This window comes from Rattus norvegicus, chromosome 9, assembly GCF_036323735.1.
Source record: "Rattus norvegicus strain BN/NHsdMcwi chromosome 9, GRCr8, whole genome shotgun sequence".
In the NCBI taxonomy this organism is placed as follows: Eukaryota; Metazoa; Chordata; class Mammalia; order Rodentia; family Muridae; genus Rattus; species Rattus norvegicus.
In genome coordinates, this window is record NC_086027.1 from 103,759,702 (window position 1) to 103,780,652 (window position 20,951).

The 20,951-nt window shown below is 37.2% G+C and overlaps 1 long non-coding RNA gene across 2 annotated transcripts in view; it reads right to left on the bottom strand.

The window, feature by feature from the left end:
- Positions 1-14,649, bottom strand: part of LOC120094752 (uncharacterized) — a 193,787-nt gene extending 179,138 nt beyond the window's left edge. Inside the window, exon 1 of one of the 2 annotated variants that reach the window (XR_005489341.2) lies at positions 14,601-14,649. This is a non-coding gene — a long non-coding RNA (uncharacterized LOC120094752). The remainder of the gene's footprint in view (positions 1-14,600) is intronic. The other variant, XR_010054880.1, reaches the window with a different exon arrangement.
- Positions 14,650-20,951: the final 6,302 nt, after the last annotated feature.

A 20,951-nucleotide genomic window follows, 5' to 3' on the forward strand; every position in this document is an offset into this window, starting at 1 on the left:
GATAATATTGGTATGAGGTCTTCTATGAAGGTTTGATAGAATTCTGCACTAAACCCGTCTGGACCTGGGCTCTTTTTGGTTGGGAGACCTTTAATGACTGCTTCTATTTCCTTAGGAGTTGTGGGGTTGTTTAACTGGTTTATCTGTTCCTGATTTAACTTCGATACCTGGTATCTGTCTAGGAAATTGTCCATTTCCTGAAGATTTTCAAGTTTTGTTGAATATAGGTTTTTATAGTAAGATCTGATGATTTTTTGAATTTCCTCTGAATCTGTAGTTATGTCTCCCTTTTCATTTCTGATTTTGTTAATTTGGACACACTCTCTGTGTCCTCTCGTTAGTCTGGCTAAGGGTTTATCTATCTTGTTGATTTTCTCAAAGAACCAACTTTTGGTTCTGTTGATTCTTTCTATGGTCCTTTTTGTTTCTACTTGGTTGATTTCAGCTCTGAGTTTGATTATTTCCTGCCTTCTACTCCTCCTGGGTGTATTTGCTTCTTTTTGTTCTAGAGCTTTTAGGTGTGCTGTCAAGCTGCTGACATATGCTCTTTCCTGTTTCTTTCTGCAGGCACTCAGCGCTATGAGTTTTCCTCTTAGCACAGCTTTCATTGTGTCCCATAAGTTTGGGTATGTTGTATCTTCATTTTCATTAAATTCTAAAAAGTTTTTAATTTCTTTCTTTATTTCTTCCTTGACCAGGTTATCATTGAGTAGAGCATTGTTCAATTTCCACGTATATGTGGGCATTCTTCCCTTATTGTTATTGAAGACCAGTTTTAGGCCGTGGTGGTCCGATAGCACGCATGGGATTACTTCTATCTTTCTGTACCTGTTGAGGCCCGTTTTTTGACCAATTATATGGTCAATTTTGGAGAAAGTACCATGAGGAGCTGAGAAGAAGGTATATCCTTTTGCTTTAGGATAGAATGTTCTATAAATATCCGTTAAGTCCGTTTGGCTCATGACTTCTCTTAGTCTGTCGACATCACTGTTTAATTTCTGTTTCCATGATCTGTCCATTGATGAGAGTGGGGTGTTGAAATCTCCCACTATTATTGTGTGAGGTGCAATGTGTGTTTTGATCTTTAGTAAGGTTTCTTTTACGTATGTAGGTGCCCTTGTATTTGGGGCATAGATATTTAGGATTGAGAATTCTTCTTGGTGGATTTTTCCTTTGATGAATATGAAGTGTCCTTCCTTATCTTTTTTGATGACTTTTAGTTGGAAATTGATTTTATTTGATATTAGAATGGCTACTCCAGCTTGCTTCTTCTGACCATTTGCTTGGAAAGTTGTTTTCCAGCCTTTCACTCTGAGGTAGTGTCTGTCTTTGTCTCTGAGGTGTGTGTCCTGTAGGCAGCAGAATGCAGGGTCCTCGTTGCGTATCCAGTTTGTTAATCTATGTCTTTTTATTGGGGAGTTGAGGCCATTGATATTGAGAGATATTAAGGAATAGTGATTATTGCTTCCCGTTATATTCATATTTGGATGTGAGGTTATGTTTGTGTGCTTTCATTCTCTTTGTTTTGTTGCCAAGACGATTAGTTTCTTGCTTCTTCTAGGGTATAGCTTGCCTCCTTATGTTGGGCTTTACCATTTATTATCCTTTGTAGTGCTGGATTTGTAGAAAGATATTGTGTAAATTTGGTTTTGTCATGGAATATCTTGGTTTCTCCATCAATGTTAATTGAGAGTTTTGCTGGATACAGTAACCTGGGCTAGCATTTGTGTTCTCTTAGGGTCTGTATGACATCAGTCCAGGATCTTCTGGCCTTCATAGTTTCTGGCGAGAAGTCTGGTGTGATTCTGATAGGTCTCCCTTTATATGTTACTTGACCTTTTTCCCTTACTGCTTTTAATATTCTTTCTTTATTTTGTGCGTTTGGTGTTTTGACAATTATGTGATGGGAGGTGTTTCTTTTCTGGTCCAATCTATTTGGAGTTCTGTAGGCTTCTTGTATGTCTATGGGTATCTCTTTTTTTAGGTTAGGGAAGTTTTCTTCTATGATTTTGTTGAAGATATTTACTGGTCCTTTGAGCTGGGAGTCTTCACTCTCTTCTATACCTATTATCCTTAGGTTTGATCTTCTCATTGAGTCCTGGATTTCCTGTATGTTTTGGACCAGTAGCTTTTTCCGCTTTACATTATCTTTGACAGTTGAGTCAATGATTTCTATGGAATCTTCTGCTCCTGAGATTCTCTCTTCCATCTCTTGTATTCTGTTGGTGAAGCTTGTATCTACAGCTCCTTGTCTCTTCTTTTGGTTTTCTATATCCAGGGTTGTTTCCATGTGTTCTTTCTTGATTGCTTCTATTTCCATTTTTAATTCCTTCAACTGTTTGATTGTGTTTTCCTGGAATTCTTTCAGGGATTTTTGTGTCTCCTCTCTATGGGCTTCTACTTGTTTATTTATGTTTTCCTGGAATTCTTTCAGGGATTTTTGTGTCTCCTCTCTATGGGCTTCTACTTGTTTATTTATGTTTTCCTGGAATTCTTTCAGGGATTTTTGCGATTCTTTCAGGCATTTTTGTGATTCCTCTCTGTAGGCTTCTACTTGTTCTCTAAGGGAGTTCTTCACGTCTTTCTTGAAGTCCTCCAGCATCATGATGAAAAATGATTTTGAAACTAGATCTTGCTTTTCTGGTGTGTTTGGATATTCCATGTTTGTTTTGATGGGAGAATTGGGCTCCGATGGTGCCATGTAGTCTTGGTTTCTGTTGCTTGGGTTCCTGCGCTTGCCTCTCGCCATCAGATTATCTCTAGTGTTACTTTGTTCTGCTATTTCTGACAGTGGCTAGACTGTCCTATAAGCCTGTGTGTCAGGAGTGCTGTAGACCTGTTTTCCTCTCTTTCAGTCAGTTATGGGGACAGAGTGTTCTGCTTTCGGGCGTGTAGTTTTTCCTCTCTACAGGTCTTCAGCTGTTCCTGTGGGCCTGTGTCTTGAGTTCACCAGGCAGCTTTCTTGCAGCAGAAAAGTTGGTCTTACCTGTGGTCCCGAGGCTCAAGTTCGCTCGTGGGGTGCTGCCCACGGGCTCTCTGCAGCGGCAGCAACCAGGAAGACCTGTGCCGCCGTTTCCGGGATCTTCAGTGCACCAGGGTTCCAGATGGCCTTTGGTGTTTTCCTCTGGTGTCCGAGATGTGTGTGCAGAGAGCAGTCTCTTCTGGTTTCCCAGGCTTGTCTGCCTCTCTGAAGGTTCAGCTCTCCCTCCCATGGGATTTGGGTGCAGAGAACTGTTTATCCGGTCTGTTTCCCTCAGGTTCCGGTGGTGTCTCAGGCAGGGGTCCTGCCGCTCCTGGGCCCTCCCCCACGGGAGCCCAGAGGCCTTATACAGTTTCCTCTTGGGCCAGGGATGTGGGCAGGGGTGAGCAGTGTTGGTGGTCTCTTCTGCTCTGCAGCCTCAGGAGTGCCCACCTGACCAGGCGGTTGGGTCTCTCTCTCACAGGGTCTGGGGGCCGAGTATTTTCTTAATTAGTGATTGATGGGGAGGGTCCAGGACGTTGTAGTTGGTGCCAGCTTTGAACTGGTGGTCCTTCTCTGCCGGTGCTTCGACAGCCGTGGGGTTCCAGAGGCCCAACCCTTTGGCCGCCCAGCCAAGGAGTTTCCGCTAAGGCCAGACCAGCAGTTTTATATATTTTTAAAAATTGATGTCTGCTGAGAGGCTATGCCAGAGCCTAACTGATACAGATGAGGATGCTTGCAACTAATTATCGTACTGACCTCGGGAACCCCAATGGAGGAGTTAGAGAAAGGATTGAAGGAGCTGAAGGGGTTTGCAACCCAAAGGAAGAAGAACAGTGACAACCAACCAGAATCCCCAGAGCTCCCAGGGACTAAACCACCAACCAATGAGTACACATGGGGGACCCATGGCTCCAGCCACATATGTAGCAGAGGATGGCGTTGTCTGGCATCAATAGGAGGAGAAGCCCTTGGTCCTGTGAAGGCTCGATGCCCTAGTGTAGGGGAATGCCAGGGTGGTGAGGTGGGAGTGGGTGGGTGGGAAGGAGAGCATCCTCACAGAAGCAGGTGAGGTGGGATCGGAGAGGGGGGAAACGGGAAAGAGGGAAACATTTGAAATGCAAATACATAAAATATCAAAGAAATCGAAATGTAATAAATTGACGTGAATGAGCTATCTGCTACTTTCAGTGGGAAAAATTAACAATGTGAAAATTGCTAAAATGTAGACAATACAGAAAGTACCACTACCAGCGGGGCACGGAGATTCATCTGTGAACATAACACTGACAAATCATAGAATATTTGAAGACAGTCTTATCAGTGCTTATCTTAGTTTTCAAGAATAATCTATATGCCATGGTTTAATATATTTTTGTGAAGTACATGGATATTTATTATCTAAAGATATGAAATAAAAACAGTTTCCAAATTTATTTTTATAGGGTGATAAATTTAAGATTTTGAAGTTTCTGATTGATCACAAATTCTAACAAGCAAAACATAAACACAACCTGAAATTCATGATTGTTCCAGAAACTTACTGTTCACTAACCTCACAATTGTGTTTCTGGATAGAACAATGTCCTAGAAACATAGTGTGGGGTGTCACGTTTCCATTTAGTTCTAAAAGATTCTAAAATTACTCAGGGATCAATGTTGTGAGGTCAATGCAGTACATCCGAACTGCAAAAAATATAGTATTGCATTTCAACCTCATATTTAAAACCTCAATTTTAATGTTGACTCCTAATAATGTTACAAAGAGAAAAGGAACTAAACATTTTTCAGTATAGTGAATTTCAGGTTATATACGTTTATATAAATATGCATATAATGTATAATAAAATTACATGTATACATACAATAAAAAGATCTTTTATTGGGAAGCACATAGATACAACATGAGCACAGGAAAAATAAAAGACTCTCTGAAATGCAGAAAGGTGACTTGGTGGGAAGTCAAAAATCCCAGTCTCCTCTTGAGCTTTGGGAAAAATCTCTGAGGGGTCTTCTTTCCCTAATTAAGGGAAACTCAGTTAGTTTGAAGAAAGACAGAATGGCTGATTGACCCACAACTACCTTGAACTTGTTGAAGCAATTCATTATCAAGGGACCTACTGGCAGGATAAAAACCTACATGACTTTTGCTCTAAATTGTCTTGGATAAGGACCAAAAGGAAGAAACCAGCCATCTTGCAAATTTACTACCTTTATAGCCTACCTATGGTGCCTGCTTTGTGTCTGCCTATCAGGGAGTCTGGCTGCTTTGGACCCCTCATTCCTCTATCCCAGCATTCTCTCTGTGTTATGGGTCCAATGGTAACAATGACCCTATCTTTTCAGGGGTTGTCAAAAGTAGAGGGAGCAGTCAGAATATTTGGGTGGGGACACAATGACATAAAGCAGCAAAAGAAACTTGGCCGATGTAACTATCCAAGGCACAAGATGGGCATTTGGTAAGAGTCTGCAATGTGACAGATACATCATCATGGTGACTTGGTGGTCTTCAGAAGCAATCCTGACATAAGGTCCTAAACATGGGATCCTGATTGAATTCCATTTTTTTCTGTCAGTTAAAAAATTGAAAGGCAGAAAAACCTTGAGCTTGACAGGTAGCAGTAAAGAGATGTAGAAGAAATTAGCCATTGTGCCAGTATGTTGGATTCAAATCTTTCTAAAAGTGTATTGCTGCATACTAGAAAATAAAATTTGATGAAAGTTATTTCACATAAAGGAAGCATATCACTAATAGAGAGACTATTTATAAACTTGTCTTTGCTATGCTGTCTCTTCTCATCCAGGGTCTCTACACATAGATCACGGATTCGACTAAATTAGCTGGTCAACAGACCTGGCAAGTCTTTTCTCATTGCTTACCCCAATTTTAGAATGGGCCATTTTTGTGGGCCGTTTAGTTGGATACTGAGGATCTTCCTCAGGAGACATCTTAACACAAGTCAGGCAACTATTGTGTCACTTTCTTTTTTTCTTTTTCATCTATTTCCTTTTAGTCATTGTTTGTTTTTCTGGCTACTTGGACATTATTTGCTCTTCTTATTTTTATTAGCCATTGTATTTTCATTTATCAGTGACTGCAATAGAGCATCTTTATCCAAAGATTAGTGCAATCGTGTTATGTTGATAGAAAATCCAGGAAGATGATTGTTTAGCTGGAATGCATTAACGAGATAAGAACAGATACAGAATATCTGCAGAAAATTTTACATGTGTAGAATCATGCAAATTTTAAAAAATGATGTGAATAACAGCCTCTAACATAGAGTCTTTTTGGCAGAAAATGTGATTCATTACTGGCTCCATTCTTTAAATGTTAAAGTAAGTCGATATATCTGCAAGTAGAGACTGGAGTAAGGTACTCTGTACTTTAGCTGTCGTGGCAATTCCTTAATAACAATGGCCTAGTCTGACCTTGTGTTTTAAGAATAGTATTCAATAAAAGTAGTAACTATGAAAAATAGTTTTAAATAAAGCTTTTTCAGAAAAAGAGAACTGATTTTATTAGTCTTTAGCCAAAAAATAAAAATATGAATGAAGTAAAAGCAGGATTTGTATTAAACAAAAAATATTTTTGTTATAAAATTATAGTTGAATTGACTCAAGACAATTTAAGTCATAAATATTTAATAATATAAAATATATTTATTTAAATTGATTCTTTTACATGTATGCAACATGTATTAATAGATATCTCCTTTGAGACACTATCTGGGGAAGGCATGAATAAGGATTTATTCACCCAAGATAGAAAACCAAAAACAGACCAGAGTACAAACACCACAGAAGTCCAGATTGGAGAACCAATTAGTTTTACTGCAGTTACTTATAGGAATAAGAGTGATGGATTGTTGGGGGGAGGGCGGCAAGGGGGGAGGATGGGGAGGGGGGATGTTTGCCCGGAAACTGGGAAAGGGAATAACACTCGAAATGCATATAAGAAATACTCAAGTTAATAAAAAAAGAAAAAAGAAAAAAGAGTGATGGATGACTTAAAGAATGCGGAATCTCTCAAAATCAACTGCATCACATCAATTGGCATGCATGATAGCTCATAAGACCTGGGAGCACTTGGAAGATTCCACAAAAAATTTAAGATATCAGAGAACATTCTATGAATCTCAGTTGGTCTGCAACTCTTCCAGGGTCGTTGGGTGAACTTCACTAACTTCAAGCAAATCAGCTTCCCTAGGAGCATCTCTCAGCAGTCTTTATAATTTCTATTTGCTTACCTAGAGGGAGACAGAGTAGTCAGTTTCATAGATGTCCTGAAAGTTGAAGTTTGAAGTTGTGTGTTTCCTGAATCTAAGGATATTCTATATAGAATGAAAAGTTTACTTCCCTTAAAACATATTGTTGTTTAACCTTCCTTTTAACACTGTATGTCTTCACAAGATTTCCTTCAAGACAGGATGTTTTAATATTTAAGGAAACTGCGACATGGGATTCTGGCCACTTCAGTGTTTATTCATCTCTACTGAAATGTACCTTCAAAATTCCCTATAGCACTGTCTATTAACATTTGAGTCATGAGCACATTAATCATAAGTTCATAGGAATCAACTATGACCCCAGGAAAGCTCAGATATTTACATTCACATGAAATAACAAAGAAATAATATTAAAGGTTGGTGGTCAGCACTACATGAAGAACTTTATTTAAAGGTCACACTATTAGGAAGGATGAGAACTTTTGTCCTATAGTATTCTCTGAGAGCTTCATTACAGAGACTCCAACCCTGGAACAGGTTGTTTGCCTCACCACATTTTTGTAAGTTTGGTGCAAGATTCCATGAACCTTCAATTTTGTATCCTTAGTGCCTACAAAATCAGCACTGGAATCTGGTCACTAAAACCACATTTGCAGCAGCCTCTGTACTAAAGGAAAAGCACTTCCTTGGAGTCATTTCCAGCAGCAAGAGCTTCCCCTCGGTAGCAGTCTCAGTTTCAGCTCTCTCCCTTCAAATGAATTGTATTTTCTCAAATAGGAGCCTTGAAAGTATGTGCTCTTGTCCAAGAGGCACCTTTCTTATTTTCCCATTGATGAGGAAGACGTTCCTTTCTAGTCATACTCATCATTCATAATTACTAATGTTTTGCCTTTGTTGTACACATATTCAAGCTTTCTTACATGCCATTTCTCTCCAAAGTTACATGCTAAAATATCTTCTTGCTAATTTACTCATATGTTTTTCTCACTGTTGTTCTGAATCAAATCAGTCAGCAATAACCATAGCACAGTCTCTCTGCTGTTCTGCTGTGAAATTTCCTCCACCAAACAAATTAGGCCATTGCTTTTTATTCTCAGAACACAGGCAGGATGGAACCAGTTTCTCTAGAATCATAACTTGACTAGAGTCTAACTCAGGTCCTATTAGAGTCCTTATTTCTTTCTGAAACCTCAGGAGCTGAGCATTCACAGTGCACATTCTAATCTGTTTTAAAGTGTTTCCACCTCTCAGCACAATGCCTCATTAAGTTTTACTTCCAGCATTCAAAGGCTTTTCTAGCAAAATTTCCAAACTCTTGACAAGGTATTTTGAATGACCTAAGTGTAAGAAGTGCACGGGCATAAATAGCACATCCCCACTCCTGGTTCAATTTTTTTCTTTGTTTATTATTCTCATGCAGTGATTTATTTAATAGTTAAATATACTCCAACAGAGAGTAGTAAATATGACATTAATAGCAAACATAACCTACACATAGCTTGTAAGAATTTTGCATATCTGAAATATCAGAATTACAGATACTGAGAGAGAATAGTAAGTATGTGGTAGGCTACATACCAATACTATGTCTAAAAATATCACTAAATATAATTTGTCAATAAAACAAACAAAAGAAAGAAAAATAAATGAAAAATTAAAGCTCATCTATGGTTTCCAAACCTACACATAGCTAGTGATAAATATAGGGGGTTTATTAAATTTAATTTTATACTTATTTATAAACTAGCATTGTTTTATAGAAGAAATATTCAAATATAGCTTGAATCATAAAGGTAAGCATGAGATCAAGCAGTCTAGAAGGTCAGATAATTTATAGTCACAGAAACACATAAAAAGTGGTATATTTAGAATGATTATGAAAATATCTTTAGGTAAATGATGGTATCTTTATCTAAATGACATTTAATATTTCAAATATCTCTGCATTTTCAACACTTGCACATATTTTAGGATAGATGTTTAATATTTACTTCCATGAATAGATAAAATGCATTCAAAATTTTTGTCTAATTCGATGAATATATTCATTATATCCACTGAAACATTTAAACTAAACAATAGCTTCTTACGAATCTCAAAGGAAAAGTGGAGCAAAATTTGTGATAAAATTGGTTACTGAGCTTAAAAATCAGCAATGTAGCCATAGAATTTTACAGAGCTTCTCTTTACACAGGAATACACACAATTCAGTGAAACGTTACAAGGCCTTCTGTAATATGAGTAAACAAACATCTCAGATTTTGAAGTTTAATTTCCTAGGTATTGCTTGATTTTGAATGTTTGAGTGGTCGACTGCTGAGGACTGTCTGCCTAGATCATGTGAGAGGTCTTTACCTATGAGAAATATTTTACAAAACTGTGTCATAATGCTAAAAGTAGCATATTACATTAATATTTAAGATCACGTTTAATACTGCCTTTCAGCTATTACCAAAATGTTTAGAATAATAATGATCGAAATTCTCAATCAGGCAATATTTGGCCAATGATGTTAACTATTTTATTTTTCTTTATTGGATTTCCATGGTATATCTGGGATGTCTACCATAATAGAGTAGAAAAAAGGCAAAGATCACTTTATAAATACTAAGAAGAGAGCCCTAAAACTGGCTCAATGGTTAAATCTATCTTCTGCTAAGCCAGACGCTTTGCATTCAATCCCTGGTACCCACATCATGGAGGGGAAAAATATCTTCCCTAAATTTGTTCTCTGACCTCCACATATTCTGTGACACTTATGTGCCCCCCAACTACATAACACAATTAAGTAAATAAATGCTATAAAAATATACTAAGAACAAGTAATGTTTTATTTCTATAAGCAAAAGTTAATTTCTTCTACCTATATCAATGCAAAAGTTGCATTTGTTGATGGGTAACATATAAAAAATACCACAGATTTAATGGAGTCCCATTAATCAATTATAATTGCTGATTAATTATAATTAATCAAATTATATATCATGAAATTATAATTGAAATATTATTTCATCCTGTTGAAATATTATTACATATTTTATTAATTAAAAAGAAACTCTATAGGAATTATGAAGATTTCTCAGTCATTGGAGAGAACAGAGATAAAAAGAAATCAACTGAGGCACAGAGCTAACATAGACAAGGCCTGACTGAAAGAACATCTTTTGCCCCTCAACTCGGGTTAACATTTTGTGTTTTGTTAATTGGACATGATAGAAGCAGGTGACTGCTTTGTTTTGCTTTACTGAACACCAGATATCAATTCCCTTTATGTCTTCACAGAAAATTAAAATTTACTTTAGATTTCGACTGGCAGTATAAAACCTGTAGTGTAAGACCTGGAGCTCTGTTCTCCATTTTGCTCACAGTTTGAAGATTATAGGCATCTACTGAAATCTACAGACTTGCTAGTTTCAGAACTCTCTATCTGACTACTCATCGACGGGAGATAATACAGCTTTGCTGTTGGCTTTTTAAATTTATTCACAATGATGAATTTACCTTTTCCTAAATCCAACCCTTCTGAGCAATCTCTCCAACTTTAAGCAGTTCAAATGGAGGCTTTCCTTTAGATGGTGCAAAAGTGGGAGAGAAAAACTGGTGGACAAAGAGTTTTAGACTATTGGGATGTGGAAGATCCCTGAATAAATGAGGTTTTGTGGTGCAAGGTAAGTTGCAGAGATGTGCTGATGAGACTATGAGACAGAAAGGAGATTATTTTAGATATCGGACAATGAATGTTTGAAAAGAGAAACAGAATCTGTACATTGGGGGTTGGAGAAGAAACGAGGCTAAGCTTTGAATACTTGACTTCATTTTATAAGCAAAGAATTGGTGTATAACTCCATGCCATGGGAAGCAAGTCAGATCTGACATCAACACAAAGCAAAGGTTAGGAATTTAAATGTTTCTCTGGACACAGCACGCAATTTTTGAATGCAAGCAATTTTTCAACAAGATATATGTTAATATTTAGTTTGATGATCAAATTTATACAACTTTCTTTGATTTCAATAAGAATTTTTTTCAGAAAATGATTTTCAATCTCAAATAATGACGCCTCTTTTTAAAAGACAAATGTCCCAAAAACTTTAATAATAATAGATTAAACATTGATGCTTTCTCAGAAATCTAGATGCTTATTTACCGACTCAGTTTTTAAAGACTGTATTTAATTTGTTGCAAGAAAAACAGGGCTGCTATGTCTGCAGCTAGAAAAACAGTTCCAATGACTTAATAGAGTACATTTTATAGGCTTATTTGGATTCAAAGTCATTCATGTGGGGCCATTATTTGAATCCACAGTGTTTGGCAGGACATGTGACAATTGAACTGGTGCAAGGCTGTTGTTTAAAAATCACTCACCCAGTCTGGGATGAGCGAAGGGCCAGAGACAGAACACTTGTGCTATCTTATACAGTTTCGTCAATTCCTTTAGGGTCATATAAATGATAACTAAGGCACAATGTTTCATTATTTGTAGAGGAATTCTCAACTAGTAACAACCAACTATAACCAAACATGCAAAACACCCAAAGATGTACATACTTTGCGCAAATAATTTATGACAATAAATCAAAGAGAATGAGAAAACCAACAAACAGAACCACCTTTTAGTGCATTAAAATAACATGAAAACCCCAGCTTCATTGGATGTTCTGTGTTCTGCACATAATTGGAACAAACTGCTTGAAGCGAAAAAGAAAAGCTGCTATACGGGAAGTCATTTTATTTCCTTTTAGTTCTGCTTCAAAGATACACACTGATGAAAGGTGCTCTAAAAGCAAGGTGGTTAATTACTGGGGTTGCTCTGCCCTGTGCTCACATTTAAACTGCAATTACTCTAAAAGCAAGATGGGTATTTACTTCAGCTGCCCAGTTTTAAAGCTAGATAACAAGAGGCTTTTATGAGTATTAAATGGCTTGTGACTTCTGTGATTTTCTAAGTGTTTTGTTTATTTGAGAAAGGGGGGTAAGATTTATAACTTTGGAAAAATCTAAACATGCTGGTTAAACTGACAGACTGCTACCAAACCATTTTGTAGACTAAAATAAGTCTTCAAATTTTTTTTTACCTTAAAAATCTCCATTTTACATCCCTGACTCCAATGCCACTCTGAGCTAAAAAAAAAAAAAAAAGAGTGCTTTGCAAATAGGAATATATAGAGAATGAATTGACATTGCTATGAAGGAGTCCATGGAGCTCTGCCCTGCGGGTGGCACATTAGGGATGCATGGAAGCTTTCTGTAATCTGACTGGAGTCATAGGAAGCCATTTTGAAAAGGACTTTAAGGACTGTAGATACTTTGTTTATGGCGTATAACCTGAATATCTAACAAAAAGTCACTTTAGTAAAAAGGTCATGTTTCTTTCCTTCTGTGTCTTCACAAAAACTCAGCAATAACTAACAAAAAATGATAACTGATCATCATTTCAGAATCTTATCACACCGTACAGTCCTTGGTTTTGAACTAGAATGTTAGTATACTTCAGTATTAGACACATATGTACTTCTTTTATAGTAAAACGTCAGGGGAAATATTTCCGTTCATTGTCCATTCTCAGGAATATCGTGTATGTAGATTAAACTGTGCCCTGACAGGCATTTACATAACAAAAATAGCAAGTGATGAGATTTAGAATTTGATTTATTGTGTTGTCCAGACTTTTAATGCTGAAACAATGCAGGTGAAACTTGTATTTCATTAGTGACATACTGTTTTTCCGTCATTTAGTGATCTAGTATCTTGAAAATATCTTTATGGTGGTACTCATTTCACTGGAAATTCCGTACATATCTGACACTGTCCTTTAGTTTCGCTTTTGTAAAATTCAAAAAAGAAATGAAAATATGCATGCTTGAATCATGCTTGTTCATAATTCACAATTATAACTTTGCAAAAATCAGTGAGACTTTGACCAGAATATGGACATTTTATGTGCTTCATTTTAATATTAAATGTTAGGGCTGTTTATAAAATGTACTCTGTATCACACATAAAAGTTGCATGCCATGTAAATGTATAAGAGTATTTCTCACAGGTAAATAAAGGACAATAACTCTCAAAATAAATGGTTAATATAAAACATTCCTCTCCAGATTGCTTTGCTTAAGCCTAATATTATATGAGGGCATTGATATGCAATGAAGATTTGTTCTTCACTGAACTAGTAATCGATTAAGTCTTCACTGCTACAATGAAGAAAATGTACGAATTTTTCCCTAGAAAATGGATTCAATGTGTGTGTATGTGCGTGTTTATGTGTGTGTGTGTGTGTGTGTGTGTGTGTGTAGTCACTATATTCACAAAAGAGAAAATAGCAAGGCAATATAACTGGATATAGAAACAAATATGCATATTTAATAATTTCAATAAATTCACAGAATAGAAAGTTACCAAATAACTTCTCTAATTACAAGTTCAATATTAACTCGCAAAGTTAAATTAAATGTTTGATTGTCAAATCTTGAAAGTTTAAGAAAATAGTAGCTTATAGATAATTGAAGAGTAAAAATGGAAACAAATTTAGAATAAATATAAATGCCTACAGAATCCAAAGTTGTAGACTCATAGTCATGTGTAAACCAAGGGGAAGATAAATTGTAAAGGATGAAAATCAAGATCAGCAAATGAGTATTACATGCAGTCTTCAGAGTTTGAAATAAGTACCAAGTAAAGCTAAAGAGGATGATAAAACATTGAAAGTATCTGGGAGTCTCTGCTACTGTTAACAATGAAATGTAAAATTAAGAATTTCTTTATTTTAAAAATAAAGAAATTATTTTATTTATTTACTTTTCAAATCCTGCTCCCCCATCCCAGAGTTCTTCATCTTAACTTTGCTCCTGAGAAGAATGCTCCTCCACCCGCCCACCCATTCCTGCCTTACTTCCTCCAACATTCCCCTTCCCTGGGACATCAACTTTCTACAGGATTAGACACATCCTTTCCCACTGAGGCCCAAAAACGCATCCCTCTGCTACATCTGTACAGGGTGTTGGGGGGCACGAGCCAGCCCATTTAAGCTCTTTGAATGGTGGCTTAGTCTCTGGGAGCTCTGAGGTGTCTGGTTAGTTAATACTGCTGTTCTTCTTCAATCCTTACTCTAACTCTCCCATAGTGGTCCCCGACCTCATTCCAATGGTTGGCTGTCTAAGTATCCACATCTGTCTCAGTCACCGAGGTAGAACCTCTCAGAGGACAGCCATGCTAGGCTCCTATCTACAAGCACAACATGGCATCAGTAATCGTGTCAGGGTTTGGTGCCTGAGCATGGGTTGGATGCCAAGGTGAGGCGATCTCTGAATGGCCTTTCCTTCAGTCTCTGCTCCATTTTTGTCCATGCATTTCCTTTAGACAGGAACAATTCTGAGTTTAAAAAAATTGAATATCGGTAAGTAGTTCCATACCTCAACTGGGGGCTGTGTCCGTCTACTGGAGGTGGTTTCTTAGGTGACTGTTGGGCGTTTCCGGTGAGGTCATCCCCACGAGAGTGAAGAGCCTCACATTCTGTTTTAATGAACATCAGTGTGTGCCTACGTGTGTGCCTGTATGAAGGTGTTAGAGCTCCTGGAGCTGGAGCTAAAGACTGTTGGGAGATACCATGTGCATGCTGGAAATTAAACTCAGGTCCCCTGGAAGAGCAGCCATTGCTCTTAACCAATGAGCCATCTCTCCATCGCTGAAATTAAGAATCCCAAAATTCTCTCTGTTTAATATAGTCACACATGCCTATAATTCAAGAATTCATACTGAGGCAGGAGCGTGAATGAGTTTGTGACCAGCATGGTCTACATAAAGAAACCATGTCTCTGAAACTAAAGGGGGGATTACATATGTTCATACAAAATGAAAACATTTCTGTGAAAACGCTAAGAACATTAAATGTTTACAAAGAAAGCTGATCAATTCTACAATAATATTTTCTCTCTCTCTATCCCTCTGATAGCTTTCAAAATTATGTTCCTTTTATACACACACAATTATGTTAGGAATAATTATGCTTATATATGTGCGTAATATTTAAATCAATATAATTTTTGACCCATCTATATTTGTTAAATGGTAGTATTTCTTTTCTGGCAATGAAAATTTATTCTTCATCAAACTAATAATCAATTAATGGATGAATTATTCTCTACTTGAAGAAAACGTATTCCATAATATTTTAAATTTATCCACAAATAAAAACTGCTTCAAAGTAATCAATGATAGAAAATTCTATACACAATATACACTACTTACAAGTACCTGATAATCATCACAATTGATGTAAAGGTTTTAATACCTTTTTCATGAAATTCGGGAACTGGGCAAATATACTTGGACTTCAAGTAATTCACGTACTTTTTATATTTCTCCAGAAAACTAGAATGACAAAGATTGAAGATGGAGAGAGAGATAGAGATTGCAACAGAGAAATGGAGGGAGGAGGAAGAAGAAAAGAGAGAGGAACAAAGGGGGAGGAAGATGCAGTGAGAAAGGGGACATGGAGAGAGGAGAAAACAATGAGACGTACATAGTTCATTCCTTATTTTCAGGCCTTAATTTGAATGTAGAAACCATTAGAAATAAAAAAATCAAATCCGAATCATTGTTTAAACTAAATCTACAAAAAAATCCATGCATAAGAAACAAAGTACTAGAGCTTTTTTTTTTAGAGAGTAAATTTGATATGGGAAGGTGACTAAGTAGAATGCTTGTCAGCATGCATGAATGTGTAAAAGGAGATTCTCAGCACACACATGAATACCAGGTGACTTGGTAGTGGTCAAACTGTAGTTCCATTAGCAAAAATGTTGTAAAAGGGAAAAAACTAAAGCAAGGGACAAGAGCCAAATCAGTGAGCTCTGGGTTCAAACGACACAGCTTGTGTCAAGGAATAAAATGGTGATCAAGCAAGACTCATAAAATCAGTCTTGGACCCCTTCATGCACAAACACACCAGCACAATCACTCATATCTACACACATACATGCACACATGTAGACAACACACATCCACATACAGAAAAAGATGAATAGAAACCAAACCTTTATTAACATTAGGAAAATAATAAATTTCAAAATAGACATATACAGAGAGTTACTGCAATACACTCTAAGTGAGATTTTGAAAACAGATGTAAGTTGAAGAAGACATTCAACATGAGTGCTTCCTTGCATTATGGAATGAGAGTAAGAAATGGAAATTATTCCATAGTTACTCCAGGGACTGCTTAACAGTGATGACAATTAGAACAAGTTTCATATAAATGAAAATTACCGAGAATAGGCAAACACTTGTAAGAATATTTTACTTATTATTAGTTGATTGAAACATTTATTAATTCAGTTGGTGAATGTTAATCAGATAAGTAGACCTGAGTTTCAGAAAATTGGGGTATTTTTTTTTGTTCTTTTTTTTTTTCAGAGCTGGGGACCGAACCCAGGGCCTTGCGCTTCCTAGGCAAGCGCTCTACCACTGAGCTAAATCCCCAACCCTTAAAATTGGGGTATTTATAAAGAACACACAGAATGATCGTGCTAGGATGGTGTGCAACGTCATGGAGAAAAATGTTCTTCTTCCCGCATTATAGAATGAACAGCGCTGAATACCTGAAGAATTGCAGAGTGAAATTTCATAGAAATTTTAGTTAATAAATGAAAAAGATCAGAGGTTGATATTAGTAGTAAGGCATTTATCCAGAAGGCACAAGGCCTGTGATTAGATACTCATTGTTCACAAAAATTAATAAATGAAATAATTTTACAATTTCAGGTGAAAGTGTGTGTGTGTATGTGTGTGTGTATGTGTGTGTGTGTGTGTGTGTGTGTGTGTGTGTACAGCACTCACATATGAAGAACCTATTTCAACATCAGGTGTCCTAAGTCATAGAGATGACTCATTTGCACCAAAATCAAGCCTGACAGCTTAAGTTTAATCTCCTGCAACCTCCATGGTAAACGGAGGGGAGCAACTCCTTCATGGGTGGCCTCCACCAAAAACCATGAAAATTTCCACCCACTCACAAGATACATAGATAAATTAAAGTTTAATAAAAAACACTTTAAGAAGGCATTAATATTATTAATTAAAATGTGGTTGGAATTTTCTCATTATGGAAAGTTATTATTCTTGATACTGGGAATACTTATCTTATCCTGAGTTATATCAAGTTATAGATAGAAGCTCAATAGAGGTCAAGGATAAAATATATAAGTTGTATATTCAAGCGTGTTCTATATATAGCAACTTGTTTCTTTATTCCCCATGGTGCTAACAATCAAGCTGTCCATGATACCTCTGCTTTATTTTTATACATCCAAACTCTATTTTTCTATCACTAACCTAAAATACACTTGAATTCGGTGAAGATAGTTCATAAGTTGAATTATGCTGTCTTTGTAAACAGCCCTTATATGTTCCGATGAATAATGTTAAGATAAAAATATAGTGGAACTGAATAGCATTCATACAGTAATAAAAGAGGACTGCGAGACGACTCCTCAGGGGAGTCCACGATTTTGTCTGTAGCCTTTGAAGTAATCTAAGGAAAAGAAACCTTCCCATCATTGCTTGAAAAGTAAGTACCTCAGTGTGGATAACTTAGCAAGTCTTCATGAAATTTCAAAAACATAATTGAAATCAACCACACCAATGTGAAATAAAATACTGGTGTCCTAATTCATGAGAGAATTAAAAATTCAGGGTGCCTACTTTAATAAGGTAGTAGTTTAGTGCTAGTTACCTGGTCCACATAAGTGTCATAGCAGTCAAATAAAAGATTTAAAGCTGCTGGCAAGGACTCTAAGCCAAAGAACTCTGACACACTGGGACATTTCTGTAGAAAATCAAAATCATACTATAATTTGAGAAAATGTATTTGCTGGGGGCCAGCCCTGGCTACTCTTCTTTCTTCTTTGTTCCTGTTGAGGCAGAAGAGGGGCAAAGCATTGGCGGGGTTAAGACCTTGTCTTAGGAGCTATTTAGGGTTGCTCTTTAATAAGACAATGTTTAACTCTCTTAAGGCTAAGTCACTTTGCTACTGGAGAGGAAGGACTGAAAGAGCTGAAGGAGCTTGCAACCCCGTAAGAACAACAATGCAACCAACCAGAGCTTCCAGGGACTAAACCACTACCCAAAGACTATACACGGACTGACCCTGGGCTCCAGGTGCATATGGAGCAGAGAATGGCCTTGTTGGGGCAACAGGGGAAGGGGAAGCCCTTGGTCTTGCCAAGGTTGGACCCCCAGTGCAGGGGAATATGTCGGGGGTGATAAAGGGGAGGTATAGGGGGAATACCCATATGGGGGAGGGGGGAATGGGGCTTATGGACAGGAAACCGGGAAGCGGAATAACCTTTGAAATGTAAGTAAAGAAATATGTCTAATAAAATTTTTAAAAGAAGAAAAAGAAACTTACAAATTCAAAGGAGAGACATCCATGGAGCAGGGTGCGGTCGTCCTCTGAACATTAAGCCAGGGCAAGTATTGAAACAGGTTTATAAAGAAAAGAAGCCTGTCAGTAGCCATGGTTGTGTGTTTAAATATGTGGAAGAAAGAATTAATAACACAAAATCTGTATGAATGACCAGGAACTGACCTCCCCAGAATAAAAACCAAATCAAACCCTAAGCTGTAAAGATGCTCAGCAGCCCAAGGAAAGCGCGACGTGAACGAAGTGAAAATCGGAACAAAAACACGAGAAGCACACATTAAAGGATCTGGGGAGGGAATTCTTCTGTGTCTTTGTTTTCCAGTTCCTGTTTGTTTGGTTTTGTTTTTTCTCATATTACGGTATGACTACTCTTTCTGTTTGCTTTTGTCTTATTTTATTGTTAATCTTTATCTTTATAAGATGCCCAAAGGGTGTGGATTCGGTTAAGAGGGTAAAGCAAACATACAAGAGGAGAGCAGAGAGAATGTTTTCGAAAACATTTTTACCAAAAGCATATTTTTTCTTTTTTTCCCCATCTTTATTAACTTGAGTATTTCTTATTTACATTTCGATTGTTATTCCCTTTCCCGGTTTCCGGGCCAACATCCCCCTAACCCCTCCCCCTACCCTTCTATATGTGTGTTCTCCTTTCTATCCTCCCCCCATTACCGCCCTCCCCCAAACAATCCCTTTACTGGGGGTTCAGTCTTGGCAGGACCCAGGGCTTCCCCTTCCACTGGTGCCCTTACTAGGATATTCATTGCTACCTATGAGGTTGGAGCCCAGGGTCAGTCCATGCATAGTCTTTGGTAGTGGCTTAGTCCCTGGAAGCTCTGGTTGGTTGGCATTGTTGTTCATATGGGGTCTCAAGCCCCTTCAAGCTCTTCTAGTCCTTTCTCAGCATATTTTATTATTAATGCATCATTGTTCTGACATTGAAATAAGAAATCTATTTTCACTAAAAGAAAAATGGAAAGTCATAAATTTATTTTAAAATTACATTTTTCTACGCGTGTGTGTTTGTGCATGCACTCACATTCACACAGGTACTTGTGGAGGCAAAAAGAGTGTGTCAGGTCCTCTGGAGCTAGTGCAGTGAACAGGCCAATGTCGGTGAGGGAAGCTAACCTCTGGTCCTCTAAAAGAGCTTCAACTGCCCTTAACCACACAATCATCTCTCCAGCACTAGGAAAACACATTTCAAAGTGGGAACCAAATAAATCTTTTGCAAATAAAAACGTCATTAAATTATTATAAGATTAGAATGTTGTTAGAAGAGTTTGAACAGTAGTATGGATCAAGAAAAGAGCTCAATTAAGTATAATATGGATATTTTATCGTATCTAGTCAAAAGAGCTGAAAGACAGAAATATATGAAGAAACTGAAATATAGTGAGAGACTCTCAGATAGAACACTGTAATTGTGGTAGGAGATAGAGCCCTTTTGAAATAATAATGAACCTTCTCAAATATGCACAAAGAAACGTAGGGTTCAGTAAGCGAAGGAGACAGGTGGAAGACTCTGAAGAATATAGCAAGGTATATTCTTAGGTACATTTTACAACTCAACAAAGTGGAGGTTTTTAATGCAACAAGTAACCACGTCCAGGGAGCTCTAAGGCTATTGGTTGATTTGCTTGCAGAACCCTTGATGTTCAGAAGGGAATGAAACGGTCACTGTTCTTTGAAAATAAAAATTACTAAACACACTTCCAAATAACTTTTGAGGTAAAATTATCACGAAATAGAAACAGAACAGTGTGTTGCTTGTTAAGTTCAGAATCTTAGCTGAAACCAAAAGAGAGTGGATAGCAGAACAGAGCCTATTTCCTTACAAAATTCACTAGGAAAGGACATGTGTAGATAAATTCAGATTATGTAGTGCTGTAGCAGTAGTTAGTCACAACTCTTTAGTGGACGTTAAAACATAAAACCCCAAAATGTTAAAACATTAAACCCCAAAATAGTTATAAGTGTGGGGGTCCCTAAAAGGTCACAGCCTGCAGGATAATGATCCACATGAGATACAGAAGGGAACCTGGGTCAGCACCACAGGTGCTTGATCAAAGTTTTCCGAGTCTGACTTCACCTTTTATTTTTCTTACATTCTTAAATGCAGCAAGACATTAGGGGAAAGTCTCTACCTGACAGTTGTTATAATAAAGCTATGGAGATGGCGATGGTAGAATTGAAACTCCCTTGCAAAACACATATCTCTCTATGGCAAAACATCCGTGACCCGTACAATAAGAATGAGTTTTTTATTGACAGATAAACTCATGGTGCTCAGGGAAAGGGCCTACAGAAAAAGTATTTGTAATAAGAAGGATGGATTCTCTTG